This window comes from Vigna unguiculata, chromosome 10, assembly GCF_037176805.1.
Source record: "Vigna unguiculata cultivar grain cowpea cultivar isolate G323 ecotype 2 chromosome 10, ASM3717680v1, whole genome shotgun sequence".
NCBI classification, from domain to species: Eukaryota; Viridiplantae; Streptophyta; class Magnoliopsida; order Fabales; family Fabaceae; genus Vigna; species Vigna unguiculata.
The window spans coordinates 6,653,915-6,679,149 of NC_140801.1; the positions used below are offsets into that span (position 1 = coordinate 6,653,915).

The 25,235-nt window shown below is 31.2% G+C and overlaps 1 long non-coding RNA gene and 1 pseudogene across 1 annotated transcript; both read right to left on the reverse strand.

Annotated features, from left to right (window-relative positions):
• Positions 1–860: 860 nt before the first annotated feature.
• On the reverse strand, positions 861–1,527 carry LOC146882061 (uncharacterized; annotated as a pseudogene).
• Positions 1,528–10,617: 9,090 nt separating this feature from the next.
• On the reverse strand, positions 10,618–16,177 carry LOC146882062 (uncharacterized). Its single transcript, XR_014985333.1, has 3 exons — positions 14,926–16,177; positions 14,109–14,437; positions 10,618–10,841 (listed from the first exon to the last, which is right to left on the reverse strand). It is a non-coding gene; the product is annotated as an uncharacterized LOC146882062 (long non-coding RNA).
• Positions 16,178–25,235: the final 9,058 nt, after the last annotated feature.

Consider the following 25,235-nt stretch of genomic DNA (forward strand, 5'->3'; position numbering starts at 1 on the left):
AGTGCGTAACTGGAGATAAAAATAAAATAAAATAAATAAATAGGATCAGTGCGTAACTAAAGATTAAATAAAATAAATAAACAGGATCAATACATATTTAGAGATTAAATAAAATAAATAAATAAACAGGATCAGTATATAATTAGAGATTAAATAAAATAAATATAAGAGGATAATAAATGAAAATAAGTTAAATGAAAGTAAAAAGAATAATATATGAGTCAAAATAAATAAAAAAATTAATATAAAACCCATGAGCTTATCAAGATTAATATATAAAAGCTTAACCTCACTCCCCCTTACCTTGTTGATTGAAGAGCACACTAATAATATTTGTAGAGGACTAGGATCCCTTTGAATCTTTGCTCTAAACTTTCTTTTCCTATTTTCTTTTTCTTTCTCCTTTCTTTCTTCTCTATTTCTCTCTCTTCTTTCTTTCTCTTTCTCTTTTTCTTTCTCCTTTCTTTCTCTCTCTCCCTCCTTTCTTTCTTTCTTTCTTTCTTTCTTTCTCACTTTCTCACCTCACCGTAACTTCTCTCATTCCATATATATATATATAAAGCAAAGCATGTGCATGTTTATCCAAATCATCATTATCCTCCTTTTTTTTTTCTTCTTATCTTTTCTTCTTATCTTTTCTTCTTATCTTCTTATCCTTTCTTATTCTTTTCTTTTTTTTTTCTTTTCTATATTTTTTTTTTAAAAATTCTTCATATATTTTTTTTTTTACACATACCTATTTAATAATATTTTTAATGCTTAAACTACATCATAATAAAATACAAAACGTTAGTAAAAATAGAATATTTTCTAAATGTTTTATTTAAAATAAATAATATAGTTTATTAAAAATAGGGATGTTACATTTCTCCCCTCCTTTTAGGAATTTCGTCCCCGAAATTCACGTGATTGTAAAAAGATGGGGATACATCTCTCTCATATTACTTTCTAATTCCCAAGTTGCATCACCTTCATCTTGTTGACTCCACAATACCTTTACCAAAGGTATGTCCTTTCCCCGAAGTTGTTTAATCCTTCGATCTCCAATCCTTACAGGAAGCACATCATAAGTAAGGTTTTCTCGTATTTGTACTACATCAGGTTCTATCACATGAAAAGGGTCATGAATAATTTACGAAGTTGAGACACATGAAAAACATTATGAAGTTTTGAAAGGTTTGGAGGTAAAGCAATTTGGTATGCGACAGAACCATTTCTTTTAAGGATTTGATAAGGACCTATGAATTTGGGTGTAAGTTTTCTAGATTTGAGAGCTCTACCAACCCCAGTTACAGGTGTAACTTTCAAGAAAACATGATCTCCTTCTTCAAACTCAATGGGTTTCCTTCGTTTGTCATAGTAACTTTTCTGCCTATCTTGAGAAGTTTTCATCTTTTCCCTGATCATTTTAATTTTATCAGTTGCTTGTTGAATTACCTCTGGACCCAAAACTAAGGAATTTTCATTTTCAAACCAACACAACGGGGTTCTACATCTTCTCCCATATAGAGCCTCATATGGGGCCATTCCTATGCTCGAGTGGAAACTGTTGTTATAAGTGAACTCTATAAGTGGTAGAAATTTTTCCCAACTTTCAGTTTGTTCTAAAACACAGGCTCTCAACAAATCTTCTAAAGATTGGATAGTCCTTTCTGATTGTCCATCAGTTTGAGGGTGATAAGCTGAACTAAGCCTAACTTTTGTTCCCAAGGCTTTTTGTAAGCTATCCCAAAATCTAGATGTGAAACGAGGGTCTCTATCAGAAATTATACTAGAAGGTACTCCATGTAGCTTGATAATTTCTTTTATGTACAAATGAGCTAACTTTTCTAAAGAAAATCTAATATTAATAGGTAGAAAGTGAGCAGATTTTGTTAATCTATCTACAATGACCCAAATTGCATCATGACCAGACACAGTCTTTGGTAAACCTGTCACAAAATCCATGGATATGCTTTCCCATTTCCATTCTGGGACATCTAAGGATTGTAGTTCCCCATAAGGCTTTCTATGTTCAACTTTTGTTTTCTGACACACTAGACAATGTGCAACAAACTCCACCACTTCTTTCTTCATCCCAGACCACCAAAACATTTTCTTCAAGTCTTGATACATCTTTGTAGTACCCGGATGAATACTTAAGCTACTCTTATGAGCTTCCTCCATTATCAACTTTCTCAACTCTTCTTTTGCAGGTATGCAAATTCTATCTCTAAACTTGATGATTCCATTTGAATCCTTGTGAAATTCAGATTCCTTTCCTTCAACTTTTGCTATCAACTTTTCTTGCAAAAATTGATCTCTTTCTTGAGCTCTCTTTATTTCTTCTAAGAATTCACTTGATATTTTTAACATTCCTAAGCATATGCTATTGGGTCTAAGTTTTACAGCTAAGTTCAAGTCTCTGAATGATTCTATCAAATCCAATTCTTTCACCATCATCATGGATGCATGTATAGACTTTCGACTCAAAGCATCTGCAACAACATTTGCTTTCCCAGGGTGGTATTGCAGCTCAAAGTCGTAATCCTTAAGAAATTTCATCCATCTACGTTGTCTCATGTTTAGTTCTTTCTGATAAAAAAGGTACTTTAAACTTTTATGGTCACTGAAAACTTCAAACCTTGCTCCATACAAGTAATGTCTCCATATTTTTAATGCAAACACCACTGCAGCTAATTCTAAATCATGTGTAGGATAATTAAGCTCATGTTGCTTGAGTTGTCGTGAAGCATAAGCTGCAACTTTTCTTTCTTGCATCAACACACATCCTAATCCTTGTCCACATGCATCACAATATACCTCAAAATTTTTTGTAGGGTCAGGAAGGATTAAAACAGGTGAAGATGTTAATTTTTTCTTCAACTCTTGAAAACTAAACTCACATGTTTCATTCCATTCGAAAGGTTGTCCCTTACGTGTTAACTTAGTCAAAGGCAATGCTAATTTAGAAAATCCTTCAATGAATTTTCTATAGTAGCCTGCTAATCCTAAGAAACTACGTATTTCTGTGATATTCTTTGGTTGTTCCCAAAGCAATACCGCTTGAACCTTTGAGGGGTCAACTGCAATGTCATTTTGTGATATCACATGACCTAAAAATTGAACTTCTCTCAACCAGAATTCACACTTTGACCATTTTCCATACAATTGTCTCTCTCTTAGAATTTGTAACACAATCCTCAAATGCCTCTCATGTTCTTCATGATTTTTGGAATAAATTAAAATGTCGTCAATGAAAACAACCACAAATTTATCCAAAAATTCATGAAAAATACGGTTCATATAATCCATAAAAATGGCAGGAGCATTGGTCACACCAAAAGGCATTACCAAGTACTCATAATGACCGTATCTTGTCCTAAAAGCTGTCTTTTGAATATCTTCCGCCTTGACTCGAATCTGATGATAACCAGATTTTAAGTCAATTTTGGAATATACCACAGCACCTCTCAATTGATCCATCAAATCATCAATCCTTGGTAGGGGGTATTTGTTCTTAATGGTGATTTTGTTAAGCTGACGATAATCCACACACAACCTCATCGTGCCATCCTTTTTCTTGACTAACAATACTGGCGCACCCCAGGGAGAAACACTAGGTCTGATGAATTGTTTATCCAATAACTCTTCTATTTGTTTTTTCAACTCTGCTAACTCTAGAGGTGACATCCTATAAGGGGCTATAGACACAGGTCTTGATCCTGGTACCAAGTCTATAGTGAATTCTATTTCTCTTTGTGGAGGTAACCCAGGAACATCTTCAGGGAAAACATCAAGATACTCACAAACAACAGGAAACTTATTAATGTCTGGAATTTCCTTGACTTTTAAAGAAGTTAAGATCATGTATACTTGAGATCCTTTTGGGATTTCATTGTGGTTGGTAGTACTCTCTTTTAATTCTTTTGAGTCAAAAACTTCACCTATGTGTGATTCAAAAATTAAAGTCTTCTCGTGACAGTTTAGGAGAACATGGTTGGAAGATAACCAGTCCATTCCAAGAACAATATCCAAATGAGACAAGGGTAGACATATAAGATTTACAGAAAATTTTCTATTCCCTATAGAAATATGACAATTTGTGCATGTAAGTGAAGTGGTGACTGGAACATTGGTAGGAGTAGATACAGCTAAGTCATATGGCAATAAAGAGACATGTAACTTTAAATGTTTGACACATTCATGTGATATGAAAGAATGAGTAGCACCTGAATCATATAGTACATTAACGAGGTGACCATTTATGATGCATTTACCTTGGATTAGATCTTCAGATTGAACAGCTTCAGTACCATTCATTGTGAAGACTCTTCCGGTTGTCTTTGGTCTTCCAAGTTGATTATTTCCTTTGTTGTTGCTTCCCCCACTTCCTTGTTCCTTAATTAACTCTTTGCATTCATTACGATAATGACCCAACTTCCCACAATTGAAGCAAGTTATAGTCCTTGTGGTGCAGTTTCTTGACAGATGAGGTCCTCCACAGTGGAAACATTTGATATGGTTGGTTATACCAGAATTATTGGCAGCAGAGGAATGTCTTTGTCCTGAAGAATTCCACGAAGCATGAGATGGATGTTGGTAAGGTTTCTTATTATTAAAATCATTTCTTTTGTGCCTCAAAGGCCCTCCTTGCCTCCACTGAGTTTGTCTTGCCTTAGTATCATCCTCATAAATCCTACAACGGTTTACAAGAGTGGGAAAGGAAGAAATCTCTAAATAACCAACTGCTTGTTTAATATCAGGTCTCAGTCCACTTTCAAACTTAGAACAACGGGAACGTTCATCAACTCTATCATGAAAGTAAGGACAAAACTTTGACAACTCATCAAACTTTGCTACATATTCTCCTACAGACATGATTCCTTGACGAAGATTAAGGAATTCAACTTCTTTCCTCCTTCGTAGATCCTCTGGAAAATATTTTTCCAGAAACTTTTGTTTGAAGACTTCCCAAGTAATTTGTCTCCCTTCATCCTCCAATTGTTGTTTTGTAAATCTCCACCAGTTTTCAGCTTCTTCAACGAGCATAAATGTAGCAAATGTGACTCTATTTGCATCTGCACACGTCATTGCGATGAAAATTTTCTCAATTTCTGCTATCCATGATTGAGCACCTTCAGGATTAAATCCTCCTTTAAATTTTTGTGGATTATTCCTGCGAAAGGTTTCTAATCCTTGATTTTCCATGGGTTCAACATTTTGTTTTTGGCTCATATTTTCCAGGACAATTGTCATTCTTTCCAACAACTCATTGGTAATGTTTGGTCCGTTATCCATCTTTTCCTGAAAGAATGAACAATTTCCTTAGTTTTCTTTAGATTTTCTTTTTTTTTTAACTATTGTTTATCCTTACTACAAGTATTAATTGTTGTTATTACTTACTTTTATTAGTCTACTTATCTTGCATTTCTCTTTTACAAGAAAAATGTATAAACAAACAACTTGCACTTCTACTTACTAGTAGAGACTACAAACATGGAAGACACCATACCCAAGGTCTTGACAGAAGGAACTGCTCTGATACCACTAAATGTGACGCCCTGACTATTATACTAAATAATTATTATTTGATAAAAAGATATGGAATCAATTTTTTTTTTCATAAGATTATCCTTGAGAGAACATTAATAATAACATAACTTCATATTCATATATATAGTATACATCTCTATAATTGTTCATAAAATATTACAAAAATATATATTTGTTAAATATTAAGAGTCCTATATCAGAATAGAAGATTTTCTATATTTTTAACATCTCCTAAAGATATTAATAGAAATTATCCATGAGTCAATCTTCAGAAGATCCACCAATAATATCCCGAACAACTCTCACTGAGCAGGTTCCTCTTCTGCTCATGCAACAGGTACATATGAAAGAAAAATATGAAAGGAGTGAGGTCTTTATAAGCCTTAAATATCAATCTTAATAAACTCAACAAACAATGCAGACACCGGGGGCCTAGATTTGGACCTACAACCACAAAACTTGATCTTGTTTTACCAGACATATGGATCCATATTTCACTTCTGATGATCCAATCTGAACATCAAAAGTTACTTTGGGAAGTGATTAGGTAGTTGAGTATTTCTCATAAAACATTGGTACAATCATAATTATTTCTTTCTCGAGAATATTAGCCATTCATCGGCTCACAAAAGAGATATATACTCACTACCTAACCTTGGCGATGCCGAGCAGGTATCGGATAGTTCCAAGTTTGGCCTATGAATATCCTAGTCCAGGGCGCTATTCTGAACTATCCAGATATTCACCTACTTGGTAAAACTTCCTTAGACCCCACCATGGTCCCTGCCTTTCATCCCGCAGTGTACCAAACTGTGACTTCCCAAATACAAACACTTTGACACTGGTTTAATCTCAACTTATTGAAACCAGACTTAACTCTTACTTAATCGACATACTCTTGGATATTTTCAAAGGTCATTAAATGTGATGACTATCAATTCATGTCATCGTATAAACTATACAAAGAATATAAAACAACGATAAAATGTACATACAATTTTCTTATATCCAAGCTCACTAAATAAAATAATATATACTTTCACTTCACATTTATTTATTTTTAATTGTAAAAATAATGATAAAATAAGAATCAAAGCAAGAACTTTAAATAAATAATTAGATAAGGGTAAGAACATTATAAATAAACAAAAATATAAATTAAACAGGAGCAGTACGTAATTGAAGATTAAATAAAATAAATAAATAGGACCAGTGCATAACTGGAGATAAATTAAATAAAATAAAATAAATAAATAGGACCGGTGCGTAACTGGAGATAAATAAAATAAAATAAATAAACAGGACCAGTGCGTAACTGGAGATAAATAAAATAAAATAAATAAATAGGACCAGTGCGTAACTGGAGATAAATAAAATAAAATAAATAAACAGGACCAGTGCGTAACTGGAGATAAATAAAATAAAATAAATAAATAGGACCAGTGCGTAACTGGAGATAAATAAAATAAAATAAATAAATAGGACCAGTGCGTAACTGGAGATAAATAAAATAAAATAAATAAATAGGACCAGTGCGTAACTGGAGATAAATAAAAAATAAAATAAATAAATAGGACCAGTGCGTAACTGGAGATAAAAATAAAATAAAATAAATAAATAGGATCAGTGCGTAACTAAAGATTAAATAAAATAAATAAACAGGATCAATACATATCTAGAGATTAAATAAAATAAATAAATAAACAGGATCAGTATATAATTAGAGATTAAATAAAATAAATATAAGAGGATAATAAATGAAAATAAGTTAAATGAAAGTAAAAAGAATAATATATGAGTCAAAATAAATAAAAAAATTAATATAAAACCCATGAGCTTATCAAGATTAATATATAAAAGCTTAACCTCACTCCCCCTTACCTTGTTGATTGAAGAGCACACTAATAATATTTGTAGAGGACTAGGATCCCTTTGAATCTTTGCTCTAAACTTTCTTTTCCTATTTTCTTTTTCTTTCTCCTTTCTTTCTTCTCTATTTCTCTCTCTTCTTTCTTTCTCTTTCTCTTTTTCTTTCTCCTTTCTTTCTCTCTCTCCCTCCTTTCTTTCTTTCTTTCTTTCTTTCTTTCTCACTTTCTCACCTCACCGTAACTTCTCTCATTCCATATATATATATATATATATAAAGCAAAGCATGTGCATGTTTATCCAAATCATCATTATCCTCCTTTTTTTTTTCTTCTTATCTTTTCTTCTTATCTTCTTATCCTTTCTTATTCTTTTCTTCTTTTTTTTTCTTTTTCTTTTCTATATTTTTTTTTTTAAAAAAAATTCTTCATATATATTTTTTTTTTACACATACCTATTTAATAATATTTTTAATGCTTAAACTACATCATAATAAAATACAAAACGTTAGTAAAAATAGAATATTTTCTAAATGTTTTATTTAAAATAAATAATATAGTTTATTAAAAATAGGGATGTTACACAATCCATAACATGAAATATGTTTATCGAGTCATAATCACATGACTGGATCATAGTCCAACAACAACCAACCAATATAAAAAAAGCAGAAAGAATATGTTAGTTATGTGCTATTTAATTTATAATTATTTTTATAATTATGCTTGACCACGTGGAGGGGTAATATAAGTATAGAATTATAAGAATTATCATGAAACATGAATTGGTTGAATGGTTGTGCATTGAATTAAACATTAGATGCGGTTTGAACCTTGGTGAACCCAAACTAAACTTTCTTTTTGCCAAAATTACTTTGGCATGAATATGAAAAGCCAGAAACCCTAGCCTCCAAGGGGGCTGGAAAACCATCATAAGACAACCAATGAATGACAATTAACCTTAGATTAATGCTATTTTCGTTTTGCATCATTTAACCCACATTAAGACACCATTTAGTGGCCAATTAAGGGGAAAAGAGAGAGGTTTTGTGGTTGGCATTGTGGGATAGCATAAGAATACGAAAATTAGAGTGTGCTGTGAGGATTGAAGGGAACAAGGAGTTGCATCGAGATAGAAGCAGAGAAAGAAGGCCATGATCAGGAGGAAGCTCACAAAAAGCCCAAATTAAGCTAAGGAAACTAGGTTAGGGGAGCTGTCAGTTCTTATTTTAATGATATTATATGCAATTGCATTATATATTTATGCTTATTTTAATGATATTATATGCAATTGCATTATATATTTATGCATGAAAGTCTTCTCCTGAACCAAATTTTTTTATCGTTTAACCTCTTGATGTTTGTTGTATGCGATTTTAGAGAGAGTATGTGTATGCATGCTTGTGGTTTCGTTGTATTGAGTACTTTATGTGACTCAATCACTACTATGATTACTATGATTCTTCTTTTTTTGACTTGCTGCGATGTTTAGAGTTTTTCTCGTAAATGCGCCACAATTATTATTATAATTATAATTATTATGATTTATATATTAGTATTACTAGTTATTATTATTATTATTATTTTAATATTATTATTATTATTATTAGTAATATTTTATTATTATTATTTTATTATTATTATTATTATTATTTATATATTATTATTAGATATTATTATTTTTATTTTTATTATTATTACTATTATTATTATTATTATTCTTATTATTTTATTTTACTATTATTATTATTATTAATATTTTATTATTATTATTATTTTATTTTATTATTATTATTTTTATTATTATTCTTATTCTTATTCTTATTCTTATTTTATTTTATTTTACTATTATTGTATTATTATTACTATTATTACTATTATTATAATTATTATTTATTATTATAATTATTACTATTATTATTATAATTATTATTTTTACTTATATATTATTATTACTAGTTATTATTATTATTATTATTATTACTATTATTGTTATTCTTATTATTAATATTTTATTTACTATTACTATTGTAAGACCAGTAGGATTTAATTAATTAAATAAATAATTAATTAATAAATGCGGGTGGAGAAATAATTATGATATTAAATTATGGTTGGTATGATGTGGAAAAATACTAGCTTAAGTGGTTGAAAGTACTTGGTTTGTGTGAGAGGACTTGGGTTGAGTCCTATGTATGCTAACTTTTGTATTATTGTTTTATTATTTAAATCTATGTAATCATGTTCTGGTATGATATGATGTCTGAATTGGATTTGTTAAGCATGAAACATGACTTGGTTGAATTGGTTGTGCAATTGTTTTGTGATTGAATGGTTATGGGTTCAAACCTTGGAGAACTAAACTAAAAACTTTATTTTTGGCATTTTGGCTTTGAATTGAATATGAAAGGTTGGGAAAAACCCTAGATAGTTGAGAGGCAGCCTTAGGTAGCTGAAAAACTGATCATAAAGGTCAATTAAAAGGTAATTAAGAGTATTAGGTAAGTTTAAAAGGGTAAAAAAAGTGGTCATAGTGAAGGTTTTGGCAAGCTGGAATAGCAACCTGAATTAGAGCACGAAAATCAGAGAGATTGGTGAGGTTTGAGTGAGCACACCAAGAAGGGGGAGACGTGGTGATCATTGGAGTATCTCAAACAATTCAATTTAAGCGAAGGAATTCCAGGTTAAAGGAGCTGGACTTCGTAATCTTATGCTTGTTATTAAATAATGTGTGATGTATGATATATTGGATTGTTTATGCATTGTTAATTCTGTGAAATTCTACGTTTTTTGGAATTTTCCAGAAACCGCCTGGCGGGTGACGAACCACCGCCAGGCGACTCATGCAAATTCATGTGTTTTGGGTTCCTGGAAGAATCTAATAGGCTTGGCAACAACTTAATGGTAAAGAATCTAAGAGTACTAATAGGTTAAGAAGGAAGGAGCTTAATGTTATAATTGAATGGGTCCTGTTATCAAGCTAAGGAGTGAGGATTGGACCTCACCATTATTAGTAACCATTTAAGTTAGATGATACCGGGAATTGAGCAGATGGAAATGAGGTAAGAAATTGTGCTAGACTTGAGCAGAAAAACCAGTACGCGCTGTACTGTCATGGCACCTAACGGCATGAGGTGTAACACCCTAGATGGATATTACTAGATAAAGCATATATCATAAAATTTCTTTTGGAATTAAGACATTATATAAAGTTCCCAAGCGCGAGAAAATTTAAAACTTATCTCGCTGTAGTTCAACCACACTACTCCATTTTTATGACATGTTCATAATAGAGAAAAAGCATCATAAAATTTATTACAAAATGCATGATAATAAAACATAGAGAAAAATCCCCCATCATCTGCCCCGCTCTGTCACTATGCATCAGCGTTCTCACCTGGATTCACATCTGCTCCCACGTGACAAGTCACGTGATCATCACTAAACACAAACACACAAACAAAAAGGGTGAGCTAAGAAAGAAAAATAATACAAACAATAAAATAATAAACATTAAGCCTCACCCAATCTATCTTAGCCAATTTTTAGTTTATTGACTTCTTTATAACATTACACCTGGATTCACATATGCTCCCACGTGACAAGTCACGTGATCATCACCAAACACAAACACACAAACAAAAAGGGTGAGCTGAGAAAGAAAAATAATACAAACAATAAAATAATAAACATTAAGCCTCACCCAATCTATCTTAGCCAATTTTTAGTTTATTGACTTCTTTATAACATTACACCCCAATCTCATAACCTATATGAGAAAGATCCATTCGCAACCTTGGTCCATAGGGATTATCATGCTTCCACGAACCTACCCGCTCGTGGTCCAACTCTACGGACCTCCTCGTCTGTAGTCCAACTCTACGAACCTCCCCGCTCGTAGTCCAACATGCGTGAACACCTACTATGAACCTCCCCGCTCATAGTAGCCTCAAGTGTGAGCACGGAACATACGAACCTCCCCACTCGTATCCCCACACAAGAGTACCACAGATACGGACCTCCCTGCCTGCATCAATCAAGCATCTCAAATCTCCGTTACGTAACTAATCCAGCATGTCCCTGACCAAGCCATCAAGCCCATCCATACAAATCCATCTACAACGGACCCCTACCCCTACACTATTTCCTGACGCTGCCTAAGCGCCGCCAGAAAAAAATTAGGCTGCAATTGCTTAGCCCACAATACCGTAATCACCTAATATTATTATATTATCTTAAAATAATATAAAAATTCAAAATTTTATATTATATTGTCTATATTTAAATACCCATTAAAGTAAAAATGCATGTAATAATTAAATTTATAATCGCAACCACTAAAATAATAAATTAACCTTTTAACCTTTATATTCATATAATATTTTATCAACATTATACAATTATAAAATAATATATAAAAAAAACATTTACTGCACCTTGGAAGAAGAATCCACTACCTGTAAACCAAAAGTTAAGACACCCAAAAATATTCTTACTCCACTAGATCATCCAACTTTTAACTCTTGTATACTATGATATATTTAACTTTATACAAATTATATTACACGTAAACTTTAATATAACTTTAATTTTGTTTTACTTATCCAATCTAACTATATTACTGCCAGGATTCCAAAAATTACTCACCACTGATTTCATAATAATTAAAGGACTCAAACACCTTAAATATCAAAATAACTAAAAAATAATTAACTAATAATAACACTTTGAAAGCATTTTTTTTCTACTATCTCATATGAAAATAATGCAGCGGAAACAAAGCAAGGAACATCCTTTTCAAGCTGCAACTCATCTAAGTAAAATCAATTCTTCCAATGGTCATAAAATAAAAATAATAATTTAGTACCATGCAGTAAACCAAACAAGAACCAAAATAGAACTATTCTATAATCTATTTTGTCCACACAGAAAACCACTCTCCTGCACTCAATCATTTACCACTCAATCATATTATTCTTATAATAATAATACTTATAATATACCATTTTTAATCAAAGTGAACCATGACTTCCATTTTGAAATCACGTAATCCATCCATCACGTAAACAATAAGTACCATTGTAAAAGGTATAAACCACACACATATCAAGGACAATATAATACTACTTTAATGCATCTTAAACACTAATGGGACCCGCAGCTAGAATAAAAGAAAGAACTTGGATTCATGGCCACAAAAGGAACCCGCACAAAAGGAACCCACACTTACTGACAATTTCAATTACAAAATTCGTAGACCCCAATTTGGTGTACTAAAGTGGTTTTGCTTGGTTACTTTATTTGAAACCAAAAAGGCTTGCAAGTCATAAGTCACCACACGTAAAATTGGAGAGAGTACCAAGGGTTAGGTGAAAATGTCCCATCAAAATAACCATTGTCTTAAACCTACTAAAGAAAAGAATCTACTTATTTAATTCTAGCCTTTCAGTGTCACCAACGAAAATTTAACAACATACAAAATGAAATAGTTAAGAACATACAAAATGAAATAGATCACAAATACTTCTTTTTTAACACCGCCTCAGTTTATGCGGAAAGAACCAGGCTGCACCACTAATTCAACCCAATCCCCCAATTGCACATAAAGACCCCAATCATGCTTTCAGATTTCATTCGTGTACAGTTTAATCACGCGAACCCGATAACACACAGTTATAGGTGAACCTCATGATTTTCACATCAAAAATGAAAGAAAAAAAAAGTCTCATGCATTCAACATACAACCAAAACACGCATTATTCACGCATTAATCAATTAGGTGCAACTCCCCTTACCTGGTGTTTTAGATTCAAACAATTCCAAATGAATTCTTCCTTGTTTTCCAAAGCTCCCCTCCTTGCCTCCACTCTAATTCCCTCTCTGGATTGCAATTTATCAGAACTCACTTGCCACACACTATGACTCTTTGTTTTCTCACTCACTCGTCTCCCTCTCACCAATTCAGCCCAAAATAAATAAAAAATTATAAAAAACGAAATTAATTTAAATTTAAAGTTTAATAGCCATTACTACACCTAAACTGCTACCTTTCTTATTTTCAGAGAATTTCTACCGTTTCTAAAGGGTTGTTCTTTCACCTATGTTATTTATAGATTTTTTGAATTGGATTGGGCCTCCAACTTTATACTTAATTTTGTATTGAAATATTTTGAATATATATCTTGTAATCTTCTAAAGCTCAATATCTTTGAGATATTCTTTAAATATTTTGTCTTGTAATTGAAGTAACCAACTTGGTGGATGATTTTGTTGGTATTCTTTTAATATTCAGTACTTCACTAATTATGTTGATAATCTTTCTAAATCTTTGAGATTTTCACTTATCTACAAAATATAAACCAAATATTTATTTTTTCCAAATTTATTAAATAAAATCTAAAATGTCTGAAAAGATAATAATAAAATAACAATAAAAGATAAAAATAAACAAAAAGTAAAACATAATAATGACAATTATCATATACAATCATTTGTACAATTGATTTGGATGAATACTAGTTATGTAAACCTATTGCAGGACTGATATTTGCATTATGTAACCACATTAATTATATAAATGCAAATAATAAATACAAATTTCAAAACAATATAAGACATAATAAAAATGTTGCTAATACATATAAATAAACAAAGTTCAACACAACATTAAATAAACACTCTACTATCCAAATGTAGATGAATGCATACCTCGTACATTGCGACCTCCTTTATTGTTGAGGGCATGTTCTTCGGACGCCTCGTGAGTTATTTGTAATGCCTCTTAAGTTCGGTCCCAACAAAGAAATGTCGTGTGGACCTCAAGTTCTTGTTGAACAACATCTTTGTGTTGCTAAACAACATCATCCTAAAAAACATCCTCGTGCAGGTCATCAACATCAAGACGAACTAATGATGCAGCTTCTCCAGTTTCACCATGAGAACCTCTTTTATGAGCAGATGTCCTGGTTCTCCTTCTAGCTTCACGCTATACAAAGCTCTCAGCTTAGTACGTAGAGGCACCCATGTCCATGCCATTTCTATAACAAACAAATATTAAAAACATAAGAACACATCAAATTATGAAAAAATAAAAATAAAATAACAAAATTGGATTTTGAAATCCAGGAGAATTATAAATCGAATTTTGAAATCCGAAAGACTCATTAAATGAATTTTGAAATCCAAGAGAATCCTTGACTAAATTTCTAAATACGGTACACTCCTAAATTGGATTTCAAAATCCAGTAGACTCCAAAATGATTTTCAAAATTTGGTGCTTTCCTAAACTGGATTTCAAAATTTGGTGCCTTCCTAAACCAAATTTCAAATCTGGTGCCTTCCTAACTTGGTTTTGAAATTCGTTATTATCCTCCAAATTCGGTGCCTTGCATGAAAAATCTCATCTAAATTGGATTTCAAGATCTAGTACACTCTTAAACTGGATTTGGAAATCTGGTATACTCTTAAATCGGTATTTTCCTAAATCGAATTTCGGAATTTGGTGCTTTCCTAAATTGAAACTTACCTTTTGGAGGAGTGTCTAGCGAAGAAGAAGGTGCGTGGAAGAGATGTAAAAAGGGGTTGCACTTGCGGGGTGCAGGAATTCAATAGAAGGTTGTAAGGTGGGGAGGGATTGTTTATACCAATTTTCATCACCCACATCACGTAATAATATTTTTTTCTCCATCTTCATTGTGCCCTTTCAAAACACAGAGTCATAAAAATTGAATAAAGGGAAAGAAAAGGAAAGGGCAACACACATAAACTACTCCATCACATGGTCACACCCTCTTTTCACCTCCAGTTTTCTTCTTCTTCCCTAATCACGATCTACCATTTTCCGGCCTAATCTACATTTTTGTTATCTCCACATGCAAATTTTTTTTCATCCCTTTTTCCATTTTTGAACTATTGTCTTGGACCCAAGTTTTATATCTTCACATCCATGCTTTTCTTTTGGTACCCTTCACAAATCCTCTCCACTCATAATATGCCATATGGCACCCAATGATTTGCAAAATTTGTTATATGATAGTGCACAAACGGTTTTGCAAGTCAAGTAAAGGCAGAGGCACAATTTCTTACATTGTGCTCTTTCTTTTGAATGGGTTTCGAAACACTTCTTATGGGGCTCCACTTACACTGTGTCATTTAGAATTATTTTACAAGCAATTATATTTATTTAGGGTTAAATATGTTTTTGGTCCTTTAACTTAGTCCTCTGTGAAACTTTGGCCCAATTTAGTCCCCAAGTTTATAAATGTGTGGATTTAGTTCTTCTAACCAAATTTTGTTATGTTTATTTAATATTTTAAACACATGCAAAACCAAAAGTCATTTGGACATTATTGACCATGCTGAAACTCTTAGCAGTCATAAAGTTCATACTCAACATTAATGGGAAGCCCAAGACCTAATACAAGGTTTAAGAGGGCCCATGACAAGAACAAGAACTAAATTGGCCTAGGAAATTTTGCAAAAGATGGTGACTAATCTAATGTAGGGGCACTTACATGATGAGACCCAACATGTAGAGGTGTTACTCACATGTATTGTTTGCTTGCTAGGAGAACATAAGGTCCAATTGTTAGACTCTGAGTAAAAGATCCATAAACCTTTTATGTTGTTTTTTTTTATTCGTAATGAGGGGTATAAATAATTTTTGTGAATGAAGGGAATAAGCAGAATGTTTTATTTAGCATTTGAAGTGGGAGAAATTCTCTGTTAGGGTTCTTCCTGAACCATTTTGATCTTATCAAGAATGTTATTTCTTGTGGTGTTCTTCGAGGCTTATGAAATCCATTGTTTGTGACATTACTTTTATGTTTTTTCTTGTCTAATTGTAGTTTTATGGACACTACAAAAAAAATGTGTATATTATGACGCTTTTAATATGGTAGTTATGTATATTATAACATTTTTAATAAGATAGTTGTTTAAAACCATCCATTTTAGTGGTATAATATGAAAATTAATGTGATCCAATTCATCCTGTGGATTAGATCAACATTAATGTTATTCATCTTAAACAATAAATACATAAACAATCGAATGATTACATTAGTGTCAACCCATGGTTATAAACAACTTTAATACTAATCTAATAAAAGAAACTATATTAAGTCATTTTAAAAAATATAAAAACCACATTGAGTACAAAATAAATGAAATGAAAAATTAATACAAATATAAGGAGCAAAACTGTTAATACTAAAATTATTAAGTTAATGGAATAATTTGATCTAATATCTCATAAGAAGTAAATTCAACATTTTAAAATAACTTTACGACTATAATATTATAATTTCTTACTTTAAATGTATTATATTTAATATTAATTATTATGAATCATCTATTTTTTTTAGCTTTGTCACTCTGCTTCATTCCATAAAAGATAATTTTATGTAATTTTGACATGACATGTATAACATATTTGTATATCTATACCCACCTCTATTTTTCAAACTTACTTTTTAAATAAAAGTGTTTTTTTTAATTAAAATAATTGTTTTATCAATTTTAACGTTTCTTTAAATTTCACTGTTTTTTTAATCTGGTTTGTTTTTTAAATTTAACCATTTTTAATCATAAAACTACCTAACAAATAAATTAAAATTATATAAAATAAAGTTTTAAAAATATTTATATTTAATTTTATAATAATAAATAATGAACACACATGTTTTCACTAGTCATTATATAAAGAATTTTTTTATTATAATTATTTTTTTCAATTTTATTCTTTAAATAATTATTTTTTAAATTAAAATAATTATCTTAATAATTTAATTTAATTTAATCATTTTTAAAAAATTTATCTATTTTTAAAACTAAAGTAACTATTTATAACAAAAAAATACTTACAAAATAAATAAAAATTATCTCCAATAAAACTACAAAAATTATTTAATTTCTTTTATAATTATAATAATAATAATAATAACAATCCTTATATATATTTTTCATTATAAAAAAATTAACACACATCCACACATTCGTTTCTCCTAGCATAAATAATAGAAACCAACACATTAAAATAAGTATATTTACATTTAATAGAGTCATATCATAATTTCACATTGTAAAAGTCACAATTGTCATAATAAGAATAACAAATAATGGCCACAATCACAAAAGGATCGCAATTTAAAACTTTGGTTTGATGTGATATATCTAGGGATGGCAAAAATATCCGTGCCTGCAGATATCTGCGGATAAAATCCGCAACGGATAGTTAATACCCGCGGGTAGCGGGTATTTATTACCTGCGGGTAGCGGGTATTTTAATATTCGCGGATAGCGGATATTTTAATACCCGCTTATAAACGGGTCGGGTACGGGTATCATACTATCCGTACCCACGGGTACCCGTTACCCGCAAAAAAAATGAAAATGAAAATTTAATTTATATTTTATTAAGTTAAATTTAATTAAAATTAAAATTAGCCGTATATTTTATTATGTCAAATTTAATTATAATTAAAATTTAATTTAATTTTATATTTTATTTATATAATTCTATATTAAAAATTTTATAAAATATAAATTTTTTAAATATTTGCGGGTATCGGGTATCCAAGGCTACCCACGGGTTTTAAAAATATCCGCAGATATTTTTTAAGCGGATACCCGACGGATAAACGAGCGGGTAGCGGACGGGTTTTTTTGTGGCGGGTCGGGTTGCGGGTCGGGTTGCGGGTAGGTACTATCCGTGCCCGACCCGACCCGACCCGTTGTCAAAGAACAATAAAGTGGGTGCAGAAGGCAAAATTTTTTCCACTCATTTATTGTCAATGGGAATGGCACTGGAAACACAAAAGTTTTTTGTTGGTTCACACCATCATCTTTCTCTCTTTCTCTCGGAGTTTTCTTCCTGCACCATCACAACCATTCAGAACTGCATAAACGAACAGAACTAAAACCAACCATGCTTTGGTGCTTTTTGCCATTGTATCAATGAGTTACTCTCTCAACACTGAACTTTTGTTGCTTTTCTTTGTTCTGCATGAAAGAAAAATGCACCAGATTTGGTGCAATTTATAGAGCCAGTGGTTAATGTGAAGGGAACTATTTGGTTACCTTAGATGGAAATAATAGAATTAAATTGATGTTTTGAGTGAGGAAATTGGTTACAAGAAAGTTAGGGTAATTGGGGTGTAGCGTGTGGAAAACAAAGAAGAATATGGTTTTAGATATTAATTAAGAACCATGGTTTTCTTATAATGTTGTGGTTTAAGGTTGAGAAGCTTTTGTTTATAAAGGAATTAATAGGAAAAAGTGCAATAATATTGCATAAGTAGATATGAATTTAATTCATGATCTGAATTTTACTTTTAATCTGTAAGATCATTCGGAAGTGTATTTTCTGAAGATAAAGATGAATTAGAGTAAATGGAATTGCACTAAGTATTAGAAGTAGGGATTTCAATGGGACAGGTAGGATACGGTAGTAGCTCCTCCATACCCTACCCGCTGGATAAATATATGTCTCGTATCCGTATCCATATCTGTCCGTTATGCGGGTACTCACATAATTTTTTAATATTTGCGAATATCTACGGGTATTTGCAAGTATTTACAAAAAATAAAAATAAATAATTTAACATATTTTAATCCTAAATTCAACTAAAATGCAATACATAACATTCATAAATTTTAAACAAAGTCAAAATAATTCATTTAAATAGTGTTGAATAACAGTTTACAAAGAAATTATTTTTTTTTAAAACTAATTGATAAGAAAATAATTCATTCAAAATTAATATGTTAATATTTTAATCATTTTTTTTTAATTTAAATTAGAGTATAGCGGATACTATGATACTTGTACCCGCCCCGTTAACACACGGGTATTAAAAATACTCGTACCCGTTACCCACGTGAGTATCCATTTACAATATCCACTTTTTACCCGTTACATATTTTATCCACATATATCCACGGGTACAAATTTTTTTTACATCACTGGTTAGAAGTTGGAACCATGTGGGTAGGTAATTGATCAACCTAATTTTTATTGAGAATATTAATGTATTCTTCATAATGAAAACTATACAAACGAAAGTGTTATGATTTGAACAAATTTTAAAATTGTTTTAAGTGGAAGATTAAGGATTAGGATCATATTGATAAACAAAACAGAGTTAAAACATTGATTTATAAATTGTTTTAAGTGAAAAATAAAAGGATTAAGATCAACATGATAAATAAGAGAGAGTTAAACATGCTTTTCGTAATTTTATTTTTCTCTCTCGTATGAATGTAATCTTTTTCCTCAATTTTTCAAAGTTTGTATTATCTTCCATTTATCTATGTTTCTAATTATGAGTCTCATCTTTTTCAAAATCGAATTTCACTTTAGTAAGTAAAGATTGTTTCTATCCGAACAACAAAATTGGAATCTTTGAAAATATTTTATTTCTCTTTTATATTTATGTTTTAGTTTAATTATATATATATATATATATATATATATATATATATATATATATATATATATATATATATATATATATATATATATAATCCATTTGAACAATGAAAAGAAAAAAAAAACGTTTCAGGCCAATGTTTTCCTTGACAAAGTATGAGCTTAGCCCATCTTAAACAAACTATTCCAAAATGTAAATTTGAAACGATTAGGCTGTGTTTTCATGCACCCATCAAATTTCTTCCCGCACCCCACCACTACAATATAGGTTTCTGGAAATTTTCATCCGAAATAAAGGTGGCCCAAGGGAATTTGTATCCGGATTCGTATTTCCAAAGGCATAATTTATACTTCCGAAAAACAAAATAAATAATACTATTTATGAGTGTCTTTAGGAAAAATATTTTCTAGATTGGTCTGATATGTTTTTGAAAGCAAAATCTGGAAACTCACTTATTGAATGAGGTGTGAAAAGAAATTTTATGGGGTGCATGAAGAAACATCAAAATAACTATTCAATTTTTAAAAGGAAAATATTTAAGGCCGAAATTGGCTTAATAAGGCAAGTTTCTTCTTGTATTTCCAAGATTTTTTTTCACCTAAAAAAAAATTAAATTTCAAAAATACCTTTTCATCATTGGACTAGAGTAATGCAGATCTTGTCCCCAAGCTTGTTTTTGGAAGTCGACTTCCGGTGAAGGATGCTTTCAGATATTGACATCCGGTAAAAGATTTGAACTTCCGGTGTTGAAAAAAAAATATATATCGGAAGTAGACATCCAATAATATAAATATATTATGTCTTTTGACATCCGGAAGTTCACAATATTCATCGGATGTTGATATTCAAAAACATCTTTCATTAGAAGTTGATATCCGGAAGTAATTTTGGAGTGAAATTTGTGTTATTTGGTCAAATAGTCAAAAGGTATTTTTGAAATTTAAAAAATGTTTGGTGGTGCAGAAGAAATCTTAGAGGTGTAAGAAGAAACACCGTTCTTTAAATTCGGTAGAATTTTGTAATTTGAATATTTGGGTCTTCCCCTTTTTACACTTCCTAGCTTTCATTTGCACCTGAACAAAATTCAAAATATCCATATTACCCTTATTTTATTATTGGCAATGGAATAGGTATACTATGGTTGATTTTTGCTAAGATTAGTGTGGAGAGTTATAGGAAGAGGTGGTCGGGGCACAATTATGTTTATAGAGTGAGTAATTGCAATTTTTGATTTTGTTAAAATTATTACTAATTATATGAAAAAAGTTTATTTTATTTTCCTAATTTTGTATATTTGTTTTCTTTAAGATATTATTCCAATTAACTTAGTGTCTTAGATTCGTAACGAAGTTAAATAAGCAGTAACTGTTTGAATTTGAATCTTTGATACCAAGAAAGTTCATCGGGGGCTTCTCCCTGCACCTCCAAACAAATCTCCTGTACCCCCAAAACATACTTTATTTCCAACGTTGCCCCTGGTTAAAAAAAATTTTACTGTGCTTTTCTCAATTTTACCGCACTGCACCCCTAAACCTGCACCCCTCACAACCAGTTAATGCACTGCACCCCCAAACGTGCACCCCTCACAACCAGTTAATGCACTGCACCCCATAAAAGGCATATGGAATGATACGAAAATCAGAATTTATACGAAACGGAATACAGAAGCCGTTTCTGTATTTATGAAACGGATTCTGCATTCCGTTTCATAAAAAAAATTGCATTTTTTTTATGAAACGGAATACAGAATCCGTTTCATAAATACAGAAACGGATTCTGTATTCCGTTTCATAAAAAAATTTGCAAATTTTTTTATGAAACGGAATACAGAATCCGTTTCTGTATTTATGAAACGGATTCTGTATTCCGTTTCATAAAAAAAATTGCAAATTTTTTTATGAAACGGAATACAGAATCCGTTTCATAAATACAGAAACGGATTCTGTATTCCGTTTCATAAAAAATTTAATGAACGAACAGCAGAGAGATTGAACGAAGGAAACAGCAGAGATTATGAAACGGATTACAGAATCCGTTTCACACACTGTCAAACGGATTCTATAATCCGTTTCATTCACCTCGTTACCTATTTAATGTCTTTAAATTAATCAATCATATTGTAGAATTCATCAATTTTGATACTAATTAGTTTGATTGGCAAATTTTAATTTTCAACGAACAACTTGGGAATGTAAGGCAAATCCCTGAATTTTCTCGTTGTAGCAATGTGATTTGAACCCTTTCCTGTATAAACTACTATATAACCTCTACATTACTTAAACATGATGAAAAGTTGACCAAAGAGAGAGCCAAACGGATTTCACAATCCGTTTTTTTTAAAAAAAAAAAAAAAAAAGGAAACGGATTACACAATCCGTTTCCAAAAAAAAAAAAAAATAGCCAAACGGATTTCATAATCCGTTTTTGAAAAATGACCTTCACTTCACCCAATAATGCATGTTTGGAATTGGATCTAGTTAGCTACGAACTTGGTCGATTTTTATTATCATAATTTCATCCTTAAGTTTGTAATTTTTCTTTCTTTATATGAATGACATCATGAGGAATTGAAAATTGATATTTAACTAAACCTTACTCTTTCGTCTATGCACTGCTAATATATTTATATGGTTATACATGCACGAACAGGTTGCATGTGTAGACACGGTTGCATTGCATGCATGCATCATCATGCATATCTCATTTATATATCAACATATATTTTATGTATGCATGAGTATGAATCGATCCCCAGCAAAGTCATGCCATAAATAATGGTTACCACTTAGAAGGCACACACGGCACACACGTGAAAAGAAGATAGAAAACCACTTTGCAGGTGTGTGTGATAGTGGAAGAAAGAGGGTCTATAACCTAGCAACTGGTGACAAAATGTGATTGAAAGATACCTTTGAATTCAACATTCATGCAACAGTTGTAAGTCACTGTTAGGTTGCCAAAAGACAAAGCAGCGTTTTACCGATACTTGTGAAATGATGGATGAACTTACATCTTTCTTTCTATGCTTCTGAGAGGCACATCTTTTTGGCTCAAACACCCTTTGGATTCAGCTACGTACCACTTTCTTGTTACAAATTACCACGTATTACACAACCACCCCACCACCACCACACGCATCAACACCAGTTCCTACACCCACCACACCAGCAACTCCACCACCATCTGCTGCAACACCTACACCCGCACCATCAACTCTACCAGAAAGGGAGAGAATTATTAGACAAGAAGATACGCAAACGCGTTTCGCTTATTGGAAGGATCCTGTTTGGAGGAGAGGAGAGTGTCGACGATCTCCGGTGCATTGTCGAGCAGTTGCTCTCCCTGAGGAAGCTTGTAGACGGACATGACAGCGAGAACGGCGTTGCAGCGGACGAAGGGGTGGTGATGCTCGAGGTTGGAGAGGATGGACGGGATGAGAAGCTCGATGATCTTAGACTCATTGAGGCGACAGAGGAAACGGAGGGTGACGCCGCGAATGTACTCGTTGGGGTGCTAGAGGTTGTTGCGGAGGTTCTGGCATATCAGAGAGAACTTTGTTTGAAGAGAGTGAATGAAGAAAACGGAATGTGGGAGCAAAATGTTGGGGGTGCAGCGTGAAGCACAGATAAAAAGAAGGTTACTGGTAGCGCAGTAAATTTTGATGAAACTACCAACAGCAGGTAAATTTATGAAGGAGAAAAAAGTAATTATTGGGGGTACAGGAGAAAGGTTGGGGGTGCAGGGAGAAGGCCCCAAGTTCATCTGAGATATTACAATTTGGAAAAGTTGTGGATTGTGCAAGCTGGCTGTTTTCTTCTTGCACCCCATTAAATTCTTTCCTGCACTCTATCAATTAGATTTTGCTTTCCGAAACACATTATATCAATTCCGAAAATATCTTTCTGAAAGACACTCATCTTATTTCAGTTTCGGATCAAAATTTCTGGAAGTCTGTGATGGGATGCTGGAAGAAATTTTATGACTGCAAGAAGAAAACACTCATCATGCAATACCAAAGCGAAAAATAATTACTTTTGACAGGTTAAATATGTTTTTGTCCTTAACTTTCAGTAAATTTTGAAATTAGTTTATTTCAAAAATTTTGATCAATTTAATTTTTCATCTTTTGAAATACGTGGATTTAATCCTTTTAATCAAATTTTATTAAGTTTATTTGACATTTCAAGTGCGTTTCATAATAATATTTGAATTAACATTAAAACAAAAAACAAAAATGTATCAAACAGTATAAATAATTCAAATATAATTCTGAAATGCGTATGAAACATCAAATAAACTTAACAAAATTTAATTAAAATAACTAAATTTACATATTATGAAAGATGAAAGACTAGATTGATCCAAAATTTCAAAATAAACTAATTTCATAATTCACCGGATCAAAAACATATTTAAGTTCTTTTAAAATGTACAATTTAAAAGTTTTCGGTCAACAAAATCCATAACATAAAAGGTCAATTTTAACCTTTTGGAAGCCAATTTTGACTTTCAAAATACACAATTCACAAGGCAAAATTAACTTCTGGCTTTTTAAATTACACGATCTAAAACATAATTTATGAAGTCAGTTCTAGATTAATAATTTAGAAATCATTTATGGATTGTATAATTTAAAAGTCAAACTTTCCAGAGAAAAAAAATACTTCAAAATATACAATCATTCTCAGATTATACAATAAATTCTTAAGAAATTCGAAGTATTGCCCAACCTAGAAAAATGAATGTTGTTATTATGTAAACAAACGAAAGCACACACATTTGGACCTTTTAAAAATTTTAAAAAATATTAATGAGTTATTAATAAAAATTATAATTCAAAGAAAAAATAAAGCATGTTTTATTTTATTTTTTTATGTTTGTTCCGTGTAAGAAATATTGAAAAAATGAAAATTTAATAAAAGGGTACAAGAATTTTTTTGACTGTGTATGTTGTATATATCGAAGAAATAATTATACATAAAAGCAATTTTGAAAAAAAAAAATACACAAACCAAATTTATTATATATTGTTAAAGATGAATGAATTTCCTCAAAAAAATATAAAGGAACCACATTATTAGAAAGAAAGAAAAAACTTTTAAGGAAGAACATGGCCTAGCAATCAAAGGGGGACCATTATGTTGAACAAGTGAAACATCCAAATAGAATATGAACTTAATAACATTAAAGGTATGTTTATATACTATTTTTTAAGAGCACTTTTAAGAGAGACAAATAAAAAATAAAATAAAATAATTTTTCTAGAAATTAAAGTTAATTTCTGACTTTCCCAGTAGGAAATTTTCATTTCGGAGTGGATTGGATTCATGAAATTATGAGATTGATCTGAATTCGTGATAATTCCAAACATATACACAATAGAACTCAAATCACAACCAATCAA